The sequence below is a fragment of the Vulpes vulpes genome, chromosome 16, assembly GCF_048418805.1.
Source record: "Vulpes vulpes isolate BD-2025 chromosome 16, VulVul3, whole genome shotgun sequence".
In the NCBI taxonomy this organism is placed as follows: Eukaryota; Metazoa; Chordata; class Mammalia; order Carnivora; family Canidae; genus Vulpes; species Vulpes vulpes.
Genome location: NC_132795.1, coordinates 40,156,994 through 40,171,440, shown reverse-complemented (window position 1 = coordinate 40,171,440; position 14,447 = coordinate 40,156,994). Strand labels below are relative to the sequence as shown.

At 38.3% G+C, this 14,447-nt stretch overlaps 1 pseudogene; it reads left to right on the top strand.

The window, feature by feature from the left end:
* Window positions 1–1,677: 1,677 nt before the first annotated feature.
* LOC112922198 (large ribosomal subunit protein eL18-like) lies at window positions 1,678–11,562 on the top strand (annotated as a pseudogene).
* The last annotated feature ends 2,885 nt before the right edge of the window (window positions 11,563–14,447 follow it).

Below are 14,447 nucleotides of genomic sequence, written 5' to 3'. Positions count from 1 at the left end.
CTACTAATTTTGTGAGCTTGGGAAAGTTACCCAATCTCTCCCGGACTCAATTTCTTCATCTGAAAAATGAAGATGAGAAGGGGTATTAAGAATTCAGTGATATGGGATCCCTGGGTGGCACAGCGGTTTGGCGCCTGCCTTTGGCCCAGGGCGCGATCCTGGAGACCCGGGATCGAATCCCACATCGGGCTCCCGGCGCATGGAGCCTGCTTCTCCCTCTGCCTGTGTCTCTGCCTCTCTCTCTCTCTCTTTGACTATCATAAATAAATAAAAATTAAAAAAAAAAAAAAAGAATTCAGTGATATGACGTGAGCCAAGAATTGAGCGCAGTGCCTGGCGTGTGAGCACATTTGGTAGTTGCTATTCTCAATTGCTGGTGCCCTAGTCACCAAGTCCAGGGAACTGACCTGATGATGTTATGCTCACTCTTCTTTCTTAGTTCCAAGGGTTGTTACTGAGGATTTAAAAGTTTTGGTTTAAAAAAGTTAATCTCCACCTTTTTGAGACCTCTAATTTGAACAATTAGATAAATGATTCTCACTTTTGGTATGATCTACTCACCAGCTTGTCCCTGATAGCTGGGGTTGCTGGGGCTCAGAAATGTCTCACTTCATCTTTTAAGTAGTGATCCTGTAAAAAAGAAAGTGCTCTACCTAACATCTAATGTCTACACAGACAAAACCAGACACAAGTTCATGTAATTTCCTGGAGAACAGGAGCCTACACATGGCTAATGTAGATGATTCCAATTAGGTTGTAACATGTGAATACTTTATGGACTGCTTAACTTTGCTTCAAATGTTTGGTATTAGCAATATTTCTTTTTTTTGTTTGTTTGTATTTTTGTTTTTCCAATATTTCTTAAATATCATTTTATTCTGAAAGCAACTTGATCTAATCTTTCGCATGCAGTGGATGGCCTCTTGGCTTCGCATACAGCCCAGGTTGATGACATATTTGCTTGGTGTCATGGATAAGAATTTGTTTCCTCTAGAAAAGGAAATATCTCAATAGGAGCATTTAATATACATTCGTCAACTTATCAAGTGGTGGAGCAGGTTTTCTTGAGTGGCATGTAATGTTACTTTCTGGTTTGAAGTTCTAACTTACACTATAGGGTAGAGAGGTGAAGTGCGGAGCGATCTATTGGTGTTGAGAAGTCTCAGTGCTAGGAGAAAGAAAGAAAGAAAGAAAGAAAGAAAGAAAGAAAGAAAGAAAGAAAGAAAGACAAAGGAAGCATTGTAAGAAATATTTATAAGTCAAATGTTACAGAGGAAAGACTCCAAACCAAAACTTATTTCAAAAAATGTTGGAGGAAATGGTATATCTTTTTATGTGCTCAAGAAAACAGTTAAAAAGAACTTCACAGCATTGGGTTGATTAAGTACATTTATTCCAGTGATTTCCCAGATATTTCCAAGTTCCATTTAAAACAGAAGTCTCCTATCAAGCAATCCTTTGAAATTATTTACCCTTTTATGGTTGTAAAGTATGGAAACATAATACTTTTAATGGAAACCCTAATAAACGGCATATGCTACAAAGTGTCTACTGATGTGCTTTAAAGGTTAGTATTCTTACGTCACAGGGGCTTGCCCGTCTACACTGCTGATCCCAGGAAATGCCCCAGGGATGTGGGCAAGTATAGCTGGAGGGGCAAGGCCAGGCAAGAAGGCCATGGCTCATTCATGCTCCCCGGGAAGGTACGGCTGCCAGAGTCCCACCGGAAAGCAAACTCCACCAGCAGGCAGAAACAGAGTCGTCTGTATTCAGGACTTTGTTCTGCTCCAGGCCTGGTGATTTGGTGGTCACCATAACCTGAAAAAGGTTTTTTTTTTTCTTTTCCTTATAGTCGATAGGAAGGAATGTTCTGTATAGACCTGGTTGTGAATCCCCAGGATAAAATAGTATGTAATATTTTTAGCACGTATTTAATTGGCAACAGAAAAATTAAAACCACTTGACTCATAATGTTAAAACGGTATTCTGGTTAAAATCAACTCTCAATCAAGAAAATTTAATGTGCTTCGCCGAATGCGTATTTTCATACAAAGCGAATATATTTTAAAGTTATAGATCCTTAATTTTATGCTGAAATAGTACTAGCAGCTCACAGATGGATTCCCCTCCACCCCCTCCCAGCAAATTATTTTTCATCGAAATGTGTTCAAAGCATTCTCACTTGTGTATGCTTCAAATTAACAATTTGGTACTCTACATTAGATAGTAATTGATTTATTGACATTTGATGGATTCATACTTGCGTTCCTTGTTTTTTTTTTAATTTTTATTTATTTATGATAGTCACACACAGAAAGAGAGAGAGAGAGAGAGAGGCAGAGACACAGGCAGAGGGAGAAGCAGGCTCCATGCACCGGGAGCCCGATGTGGGATTCGATCCCGGGTCTCCAGGATCGTGCCCTGGGCCAAAGGCAGGTGCTAAACCGCTGCGCCACCCAGGGATCCCCGTTCCTTGGTTTCAAAATATTGTTAAAATGTTGTTAATAATCTGTGGACATACATTTTAAACAACTGTCATTAAATTTAGAATAACTGTCATTAAATAAGGAAAATTAAATTTAATAGACAGTTGCTATATATTTAAATACCAGTGGATGATTAGAAGCAGATTTATTGAGGGTTGGTTTAATCATGGCTGGATAGATTCATGCTTTTCCAGCAAATATATTCATTTTATTTCTTTTGTTTTCTTTTTCTTTTTTTTTACAGTGAATTGTTTGTAGGCATGTCAGTTGGTATCCTATCAACAGCTGAAGCATCAAATAGTTAGTATTCAAAATATAGGATGCACTCTACTCAAGACACGCTCAAGAGAACTCAAGACTGTATATTAATCCTTGGTGAACCTGGAAAAGTCTTTGCTGAAAGACACAGAGAAGCCCAGAGAACAGCTGTTAGGAATAGAGAATAAATTCACCTGATTTTGTTCCTATTTGCCACTTGGTAAAACAGTTGTCTAACCTCTTTTAAAATGCCTTTGATACTATGGGTAAAATATCAAAGACTGATGCTTTTAACAACGTTGTTCAAAAATGTCAGTTTGATACACTGAGACTATCATGTTTTAGTTTCCTTTTATTTTGAAAGAACAAGACATATCTTCCAAACTATCTGGAGAGGTTGGTTTCTTTTCGCCAGGCTTCAGCCCACCCTATCCCGAGTCTGAAGCATTTTGTTACATGTCTTTGATCTTCTGTTTGACTTCTGCTTCATGGAAAAATGCTCATAAACCTTTAGAGAATGGCTTTCTGTGCTTTTAGATTTATTCAAGAATTATAAACAGTGGACAGATCTATAGCAAAACGATTTTAAGAGCACTTAGGACTCACATGCTAATTTATTTGCTCACCACCAAAAAGGCTTGTTTGGTAAAAAGAAGTTTAAAAAGTTCAACTTTGCTTAGTGAAAAAAAAAAAAACCCTCCACTTTTAAGTGGCTAAAAGTATTGCATTTCAGGTTTCTTCTTCTTCTTCTCCTTCTTCTTCTTCTTCTTCTTCTTCTTCTTCTTCTTCTTCTTCTTCTTCTTCTTCTTCTTTTTTTTTTAATATTAAGACCTCTAAAGCAACAATCCTTTTAAAGATGTTATGCACGAGGATTGGCATGACATTTGAAATGGCTTCAAGGGTCCTGTTACTCTTGACATGCTGGCAAAGACTTCACAGATGTGCTTTTTCACTGCAGCCATGTCAAGAGAGAATACAAAATCTGCGACTACAAACAAGTCCCCGCATGTCTTACTACTAGGGCAAGAGGAGGCTCGAAGACGTCAGGGCGAGAGCATCCTATTTCCTCTAATCCATCATTACTCTAACCTAATTGTAGCCTTTCCACAATTTATGGGATCCACCGTTGAGCTCTACATTCTTAGATGTTGACTAACAATTGTGGCTTTAGATGAAACAAACAAACAAACAAAATTAGAAATCTTTGCCATTTGGTATTTTGCAATTTAAAAACATCTTTCAGTATAAAATGTGAAAAAAGATTAAAGATCGTTTATGCTCTTGCTTTTTTTTTTTTAATTTTTAAAAGTCCTTATTTATCCATTCATGAGAGACACAGAGAGAGAGGCAGAGACACAGGCAGAGGGAGAAGCAGGCTCCATGCAAGGAGCCCTATGCAGGACTCGATCCCGGGACTCCAGGATCACACCCTGACCCCAAGGCAGACGCTCAATTGCTGATCCACCCAGGCATCCCTATGCTCTTGCTTTTAAAAAATGGACTCTTCTAGAGCTCTACAGGAGTTGCAAACTCATGTCTCCTATGCTGAATCAGTACTATAAGGGGTTTTATTTGGAAAATCACTTAATTTCATGTAAAAATAGAGATTTCGGCTTCTATTGAAAAATCAGTTCTGGCAACTTGCTTTTTCTCCAGCAACACCAACTGGAAACAGTAGTGGCTGCATATTTTTTAGAGACAGTTTAATTTTTTAAATATTTGCTATTCTTCAACCATGACATGGGCTTCCTGACTCATTTACCTATGGCCTTTGCTTGGCATTTGGGCCTGTGACTCCTGTAGTAAGAGTACTCCGAAATACCAACAGTATTACTGGTGTATCCACATGAGGAAGTTTGCAAAATTTAAGCTCTTTTCTCAATAGATGTCCATTGTGCCGAATGAAACCCTTTTCTTCAGCAGGACCCTATGTTGATGCAGAGGTTCTTTGGGAAACCTACACACCATTCTCTCAGGAGATCTAATCCAGTGGCCTTAGTCATTGCTGGCCAAGCTTCAATGGGGGTTCTACTCTGGGCTCAGTGTGAGAAGCATCTCCCGCTATGCAGGTGGCAGGTAATACACAAATCCCCAATAGCATGCCAGTTCCGGGAGGACAGAGATTTTCTTTTCCTTGTTGTCAAAGTCTATGTATCTAGAAGAGTGTTTGGCATATGTCAGGTGCTCAGTAAATATTTCTTGAATGAACTAGATGGGTTATTTATGAAATGCACATGCTTTAGTTTAAGCAGGAAATATTTTTTAAATGGCAATTATTATTACTGTTCATTGAATGTCTTCTGTAGGTTAGGTACTTTACAAATGCCATTTTAGGCACTTCTCACAGGAATTCCCATGGGATAGGTACTATTTACCTGTTATATATAGGGACACTGAGATTCAGAGATTTTTAATTATCTGAAGTCAGATACCTAGAAACAGTAATGATTTTTTACTCAAATCTGCTTCCCTTCCAAAAGATATGTTCTTTCTGCTACTCTCTGTTTCCTTTTAAACATAAGACCATATTTTGAAACATTAAGCAAAGTGATGATGAAAGAGTTCTGTCCAAAAGACACCAAAACATCTGACAAATTGCTGATATTGCCAATTTAGTCAACTGGCTTGGTTTTTTATTCCACAAAATCAGCTGTTTGGATGTTTTCTGGACCTTGCAGGAAAGCTCTGTCAACTGAGCATGCAAGAGTTAATCTGTGGCCCTGGATCAGAGGGTTACAAAACTGCCCACATTGAATTGGTTATTCAACCTCAGACTCTCTCCTTTCACCTGGCAATGGGTCTCCCTAGCCCAATTGTTTTTCAGCCGGAGAATCTAAAGGGTTGAATTTTCTCAGAGTGTCCCCCTTACCTCTAGTTTATCCCACTGTGGCTTCAAAGGTTGGTCAAACTCCCCAAACTTTTGGCCTTCCTTGCTTCCTTTCGACTGTATCTGCTTTATCTCAGATCTCCATCTTTGTATGTCTACCTCTGGCCTGATAATCTTGCTCCAAGTCCTGATTTCTCCCCTAGCCTGGCAGTTTTGGGTTATGTATTTTTGACTTTGAACAGTAGCCAGATTCAGTTAAGAAACCATAGATGTGTTGCACACAAGACTCAAGGCACTTGACTTTAGTTGGACTGATCTGAACTGGTCAATGTAGCTTGAGTCTGGGAAAGTTTTCTAATTTCTGTGTCTCATGATTACATTTCCCTTGCTTCTTCATAGAATTGTGGGAACAGCTTTAATGGTTCTTATAAAGTTGTTAATTGAAAATGCTCATAAATTCAAGGCAATATATTAATAACATTTTAAACCAAATTTCTGTTAATTTATATCTAAAAATAATTATGTAGGGACGCCCAGGTGGCTCAGCACATGAGTGTCTACCTTTGGCTCAGGGCATGATCCCGGGACCCTGCAGGGAGCCTGCTTTCTCCCTCTGCCTCTCTCTCTGTGTCTTTCATGAATAAATAAAACCTTAAAAAATAAAAAAATAAATAAAAGTAATTATGTAGGTGTAAAAAGGAACAGTCTTTACATACAAAAAAATCAAATAATTGTGAAAACCAAAATAGAGAATAAAAATTGAAGCAGATGTAGAAAATGATGACCATTAAGGTGAAATAATTGAACAATTTCTGGAAGTAGGATTCATATTTTTTTTTTAGATAACACATTTATCTGTATATGTCTCCATATTTTTTGATTAAAAAAGTAGTGTAGTTTAGATATAGTAAAATTTACCCTTTTTAGTATAAAGTTCTATAGTCACAAAACTACCATCATATTAAAAATATAGAACAGGGACGCCTGGATGGCCCAGCAGTTTGGAGCCTGCCTTTAGCCCACAGTGTGATCCTAGAGTCCTGGGATCGAGACCCATGCCAGGCTCCCTGCGCGGAGCCTGCTTCTCCGTCTGCCTGTGTCTCTGCCTCTCTCTCTCTCTCTGTCTCTCATGAATAAATAAATAAATAAATCTTAAAAAAATATAGAACAGTTCCATAAAATATTTTCTGTCCTCTTTGTAGTCAAATTCTACACCTGACCCCAGTATCTGACAATTAGTGACAACCACTATAGAACATTTGGATTGCCTAATCATTTGCAATATTTTCTGGCCCTCTTCATGCTTCCCTGTGGGAACTGGAGCTAGAGTTACCAGCACAAGCAGATACTGATATTCCAGTGATTGTTATTGCTATAAGTAACAACATCCTTTTCTATGACTCAGGGATCTTGTACACTATGCTAACCAGGGCAGCTTACCTTGTTTATTTGCATGTAGGGTAAAATTTCAGACCCCATTTATGATTCTTGACTAGGTTATTCATTCCTTTCCAATCTGTATACATCTTTTTTTTTTTCTTGCCTTATTGCATTGGCTAGGAATTCTAGTATGATGTTGAAAAGGAGCTATAGGAGGGACATCTTTGACTTGTTCCCAATCTTGGGTGCTGGAGGTGGGGAGGGATATTGAGTTTCTCACCATTAAGTATGACATAAGGTATTAATTTTTGATAGATGCCCTCTGTTGGTTTTAGATGTTCCCTTTTATTCCTAGTTTGCTCAGTTTTTGCTAAAAGATTTATTCATCTTTGTTCAAGATAGATATTAATTTGTACTTTTCTTATAACATTTTTTATTTCAGCATCAGAGAAATGCCGACATCATTAAATGAATTGAGAATTTCCCCCCATATTTTATATATACAAACTCTGGAAGTTTGTACAAGGTTGTTATTTCTTTCTCAAACATTTGGTAGAACTTGCCATGATGTAATCTGGGCCTGGAATTTTCTTTTTTGAAAGGTTTTTAATGAGAAATTCAATATCTTTAGGATGCCTGGGTGGCTCAGCGGTTGAGTATCTGCCTTCAGCTCAGGGTATGATCCTGGGGTCCTGAGGTTGAGTCCCACATCAGGCTCCCTGCATGGAGCTTCTCCCTCTGCCTTCTCCTCTCTGCCTCTTTCTCTGAGTCTGAGTCTCTCACGAATAAATAAATAAAATCTAAAAAAAAAAAAAAAGAAATTCAATATATTTAAAAGGTATAGGACTAGTCAGATGATTTATTTCTTCTTGAAGGAGGTTTTTTACAACTTAATGTCACTGGTTGATAGTTCCAACATCTCTGTCTTATTTGATTGTGATTCTGTTGATTACTTTGTCTCTTAATAATGTTTTTTTTAAATAATGTATTATTTTTATGTGCTGCTTTGTGTGTCTTGCAATTTTTGGATGAAAGCTGTGCGTCTTATGTAGAACAGTACATACTGAGGTAAATAATATTCATGCCTGATAATGGGCATGCCTTTTATTTTTGCTAGGCCTTTAGTGTGTGGGATTGTCAACCCAGACAGTAGGGCTGGGTTTGAGTTATTTTCTTGCTGTGGTTACAATCACTATGCCACAAGCTTCAACCTCTAGCATTATCCTGTGTTTAAGGTAGGGAGACGGTTGCCAGATTTTTCTCAATGTCTGCTTCACTTTAATATTTAGGTTGTCCCACATGGGTTGTGCCTCAGTAAGGAGTCTCACCATACTTTTTAAAAAGATATTTTATTTATTTATTCATGAGAGACATAGACAAAGAGAGAGAGAGAGAGAGAGAGAGAGAGGCAGAGACACAGGCAGAGGAAGAAGCAGGCTCCATGCAGGAAGCCCAATTTGGGACTCGATCCTGGGACTCCAGGATCACACCCTGGGCTGAAGGCAGGTACTAAACTGCTGAGCCACCCAGGGATACTTTTGAAGACCACTGTTTCTTGTTGCTGGTGTTTGCTAGCCTGGTGTTGAGAGTGTATTTTGTTGTCCTGCTTCAGTGCCAATCTTAGATAAGTGCTCCATCCCTGTGTCTTGGAGGTGGGGCCTTCTCAGTGATTCTTCTCATCCACAAGCTGGCAACCTCTAATGATCTGGGCCTAAGTGTATTCCTGCCCTTCCCCAGAGAGTATTTCTGTTCCTTTTCTCATCTGCAAGTGTCTTCACCTGTACCTTGAGGGTACCAGGGTATGATGCCCTTCCTCCAGTGGGATAAGGCTTTTATTCTGTAGGAGACATAGGAGAGACAGATACAGGCAGATCTTCATGCCTTCACCTCAGTGGCTGCTCTTTCCTTCTCCAAGGCTGAACCACAAGTGATGCTTCTCTAGATCATTCTGTCTCTAGTTTTCCCATGCATACTCAGTGAGGTCTGTGAGAAGGGCCTGCAAATGGGTGTGAGTTCCTCTATTTCTGTGGCTCTCAGTAGTTCCATGCTTTCACTTTAAACTCTGTTCCCTATACTCTCACACTGGACCTTTAAGCATTCTTTAACAATTTTAGTCAGTTTTTTTGTTTTGTTTTCTGGCGCCATCATGGCACCTGCTTTTGCTACAACAGGGACCAAAAGATTTGGTGCAAGGACCCCAAGATCCAGGACTCCTATCTGAGACTGTTGGTTAAGCTCTATGGGTTTCTGGCCAAACAAACCAATTCCACCTTCACCCAAGTTCTGTTGAAGAGGTCATTCATGAGTTACACCAACCAGCTGCCTCTATTCCTCTCCAGGATGATCTAGAAGATGAAGCTGCTTGGCCAGAAAGAGAAAACAGCACTGGTTGTAGGGACTATATGTCCCTACAATAATGTGTGTGGTAGGAGATGCCCAAACTGAAGGTGTGTGAGCTGTGTGTGAGCAGCCATGCCTGTAGCCACATCCTCAAAGCTGAGGGCAAGATCCTCATCTTTGACCAGCTGGCTTGGAGTCTCCCAAGGGCTGTGGCACCATCTTCCTCTCTGGTTCATGCAAGAGCTGAGAGGTACAGGTATTTTGGCAAGGCCCTAGGAACCCCACACAGCCACATCAAGCCCTAAGTGCAGTCCAAGGGCTGGACGTTGGAGCAGACGTCCACAAGGTCATCACAAGGCCACAAGGTCATCTTTGGCTACACAAACTAACCCCAGATCCTGCCTTGTTATTAAAAAGATTTTGGTGCTGAGGAAAAACAACAAACAAACAAACAAACAATTGTAGCCATTTTTTTTTTTTAACCAGATTGTATAGCATCTGGTGTTTGCTGCAGCTAAGCAAGTGCTCTCCTTGGAGGCATCGTCGTTTGCATTTCTTAAGTTAATTGTTTACCCTATGACCACAGCTCTGTAACTGATCCAAGAAAAGTTGTAATTTTATAAATTATCTAGCTCTTTTTTTTTTTTTTTTTGGTCGTCAGTATGGAGTGATGTTCTTTCCTGTTTTCTACATCCCATAATGAAGCCAGAAACCCTATTTCTTGACTTATAAGAAAATTTATTTCTAGGTGTTCAAACCATCCACAAGAAAATCTTATTTCATAAACCAAATGTCAGGTAATTTTGGACCTCAAGTAAAAGAAAATCTAATCCCAAATATGTAAACCAAAAGTTTTTACTGCCTTATTTGAAAAGAAAAATGGAAGTATAGGTTTAAATCAAGTTATCAATTTTGTTAGGGTTCTGGGTTCTTTCTCTTTCCCACTCTGCTATCCTCAGGTCATTGTTGTGTCCTTTAGAGTAACCCCCCTCCAGTGTCCCAAGGTGGCTGCCAAAGTTCTGGACATCACATCACAGAGGTGAAAACAAACAAGCCACACATAAAAATATAAATTAAATTAATGGCCTTTTGGTGTCATTATTTTTTTAAGAGAAAGAAAAAAAATCTCTGAAGTCTTCCCATCAGACTTGCCACATGTCTTATGCAACAGGATTGGGTCACGTGTCCATAGCTCAGTTGTTGACCTGAATAAGAATGGAACTCCCCTATTTGATTTAACATCACGATTCGTCGCTGGCCTGGAAAGGGGACAAATTCCTCTGAAGCACGTGGCCACCTAACAGCTGAGAAAAATCAAGATTTTATTATTGGCAAAGAATATGGGGAATGGCTGTTAAGTGAGCGACTAGTGGTTCCTGGTAGAGTTCATGAGGCATACAGAGGACCAGCTTCACAGTCAGGTGTATCTAGGTTCAAATGCTGGCCCTTTGTGTTTCGGAAAGTACAAAGGGAATAATATTTGATAAATTTTAAATAATTGCTATTTATCTCTTTCCCTCATTAAGTCATGTTCCTTGGCATTCATTTTGATATTATAGCTCAGGAAGGGGCCACGAATGCCACCTCCTGTTGGTAGAGATGATTTTAGATACGGTAAATGCTCGGAATATGGTAGCTATTGTTATCATACAAATAAATACATTTAGCTAAATATATATATTCATAATATATATAAATTTATACTTTTTAAAAGTTTTATATATATTTTTATATAAAATGCGTTTAGCTAATACTGGCTTTTTTTTCTAAGTAAAGCCCCTTATCATAGCTGCATATTTTGAGAGAAGATAGTGTTTTCTAGCTCATTAGCAGAGTGAGAGGCCTTTAGCTGACCTCACTGTGGCGACAGGACCTTCTATGACCCAGAGCCCATTCTGTGCCCCTGTTATATGCCTGCCTAGCTGAATACATGTAATCATTGGCTTTACTCTGAGGACTTGGGCACTGAAGCCTAGGCATACGTCTATGTTACAAGAGCACAGAAGCCACAGTTTGAGAAATTCTTCCTGATGTGAGCAGAAAAAGGAAAGGTGATTCAGAGGGGGGAGGATGTTGACTTGGGAGTTAATAGGATCTTTGGGGAGATGCATCTTACCGTGTTAGAATTATCAATCTGAGTTTCTAGAGGGATATTCAAGTTTGGGAGGTAGATGTGGGAGTTATCCCTGCATAGATGGTTGTAAAGACATGGTCAGAAATAAAGAGAACCTCAGTGTCAAAAAAAAATCCCCTGATTCAGGGGAACCCTAGCTGTGGGGTACAGAGGGCCAAAGAGGTACCACTGAAGTAAGAGAAGGCTTCAGGGAATGATGTTGGTCTTCTTGTTCACAGCTATGGGACTCTGCAATGAGTAAGAAAAGAGCAAGCACTGGATAAGAAATGAATAGTTTAAATAAATTTAGAAAGACTCTTACTTGTATTTCACCAGAATGTAAAGAGAAGACACTGTTCAGGTTCAAGAGTAGTGCATTTAGAAGAGAACTAAAAAACAAATGAGCCTTTTTGTATATCACTCACCAAAGAAGTTGTTTTGCTTGAGTTTTTTCTAGAATCTATGCCTAGTATTCTTAATCTCTCAATATATTTATTTCCCCGTGGCCCTCAAACATTTTAATTCCTATGAATCCTAGAATCATCTTTAAATTAAAAGGGTTATAGCTATTCTGTAAAAATAGGACGGACCCCTACCCGTAATTTGGTTTCAGTGTAAGAAACATGCCAAGAGCATATGAAAATACAGGGTTAGATTCCCGTGAGCCTCTGGTCGCAGCCTATCCGCACATAAACTTGTTTTTTGTGTGTGTCTGTTTAAAGACATCTTATTTATTTATTTATTTATTTATTTATTATTTATTTTTTTTAAGAAGACATCTTATTTAATGCATGTTGTTGATTCACTGACAATGAACTCACGGCAACACTGCTATAACTCATGCTCTAACCCATGTGTGGTCAGACTTCTTAAGTTTTGCCCAAAAACGTCATATGGAGTGCTATTTTGCTTCTGTTTCATTTTCATTTTCCTAATTACCAGGGAAGGGGAAAATCTTACTGTGTGGCTATTTGCCATTGGGTTTCCTTTTGCTGTGAATTGCCTGTTCAGATCATTTACTAATTTTTTTTGATGGCCTTTGTTCTATTAATTTACAGATTCTTAAAATGTGCAACCTGTTTACCAGCATTTTCTGGAGTGTCCTTCTACGTTCATATATGGTCAGCAGGGGTATTTTTGTTTGTTTGTTTGTTTTTTGCTGTGAGGATAGTCAGTTTTCTCCACCTCACTTATTTGATAGACCTTTCTTTCTCCACTATTTACTCTGCCCCTGCTAAGCCCCCCACCTCCCAGGTACAGAAGTACAACATATACCAAGTTCTCTGCATGTGTATGCCTATGTTACGTTTTTTTTTTTTCTTCTTCCATCAGTTCATCTATAGACCTTCAAACTAATATCACATTGTTTCAGGACCACAGCTTTGCAATAAATCCTGATATTTGGGAGGGCAAGTGTTCCCCTCCTTATTCTTATTTTTCAAAATTGCTCTTGAACCTTTATTCTTCCTATGAATTTTAAGATCAGTTTGTCAACTACAGTCAAAAGCCTTGTTAAAATTTGAATTAGAATGGCAATAAATTTATGGACCAATTTGGGAGAAATTCTCATTCTCACAACATTGAGTATTTATATCTATGAACAGTCTATACTTCTCCATTTATTTGTTTTATGTCCTGAAATACATTTTAATATTTTCAAGTAAGATATTGTACATCTTTTGCTATATTTATTACCTGCCTTAAAACTTTTTGCTGCCATTGTGAATGAGATCTTTTCTTTAATTACATTTTCCGACTGGCTCTTTATTAGGTATAGTGAAGCTACTATTTTATATATTGTTTCTCTACCCAGGAACTTCGATGAGCTCTCATTAATTTTACTAAGTCACTTATGGATTATTTTCAATTATATGTAAATAATCAGATCATTGGCTAATATTGACCATACTGTTTTGCTCATTTTTTGAGGTCTCCCTTTTTTTCTGTTTCTGGATATCTCCTGAATAGAAGCAGTACTAGTGAGTATCTTTGCCTTGTCCCTGACTTTCAAGGTAAAACAAACACAGTGTTACATGTCAATTATACCTCAATAAAAAAGGTGATGCTTCAGGCAGCCTGGTGGCTCAGTGGTTTAGCGCCACCTTCAGCCCAGGGCGTGATCTTGGAGTCCCGAGATCAAGTCCCACCTCGAGCTCCCTGCATGAAGCCTGCTTCTATCTCTGCCTGTGTCTCTGCCTCTCTCTGTGTGTGTGTCTCCCATGAATAAATAGAATCTTAAAAGGCGATGCTTCTAATGCTTCATGTTTAGTAAGATATTTGCTTTAGGTTGTTGGCAGGTACCTACATCAGTTGAAGAAAATTTCTTTTTGTTCCAATTTACTGCATCTTTCTTTCCTCATTTCATCTTCCTCCCTTCCTCTCTACTCTCTCTGTCTCACTTGCTTTGGTAAAAGATTAATAAATAAACGTTAATTTTACCAAAATTTTGTGCATCTATGTTTGTAACTGTGTTTATCATATAGTTTTTCTCATACTATACTGCCCTTGTGCAATTTTATTTTTTGTGGCTTGTGGAATTTTAACATGAAGGCTTTGCTAACTTCACAAAAGGAATTGAGGAGCTACTTCCTTTTTTTAATCTCTAAAACTCTTGTGTAATATAGGAGTTAAATGTTCTTTGAAGATTGGATGGTATCTGATCCAAGACCTTTTATATATGTTAAATCGAACACATATCTAATAAATCTAATATTAACAGTTGTAATTACATTAATAGCATATCATATGACTAATGTTTAATATAATGACTAAATTAATACATTGATAATATAACAATATGTAAATTAGTAAGTTAATATATTTCATATGTTAGTGAATATAATTTAATATTTAATACTATCTTCTCATCTTACAGTTGAGGCAGCAACTGTATTTCAGCTACTCCAGTAATTGCCCTAGTTATCCATTTTTGGAACCTTTTGAGCTTATCCTCTTTCTCTTGGAATTAAAAAACTCCCAGGTGATCTCAGTGTGTTGAGAAACACAGGCCTAACCTTCTGACTGATTCTCTGAGGAGCTTTCT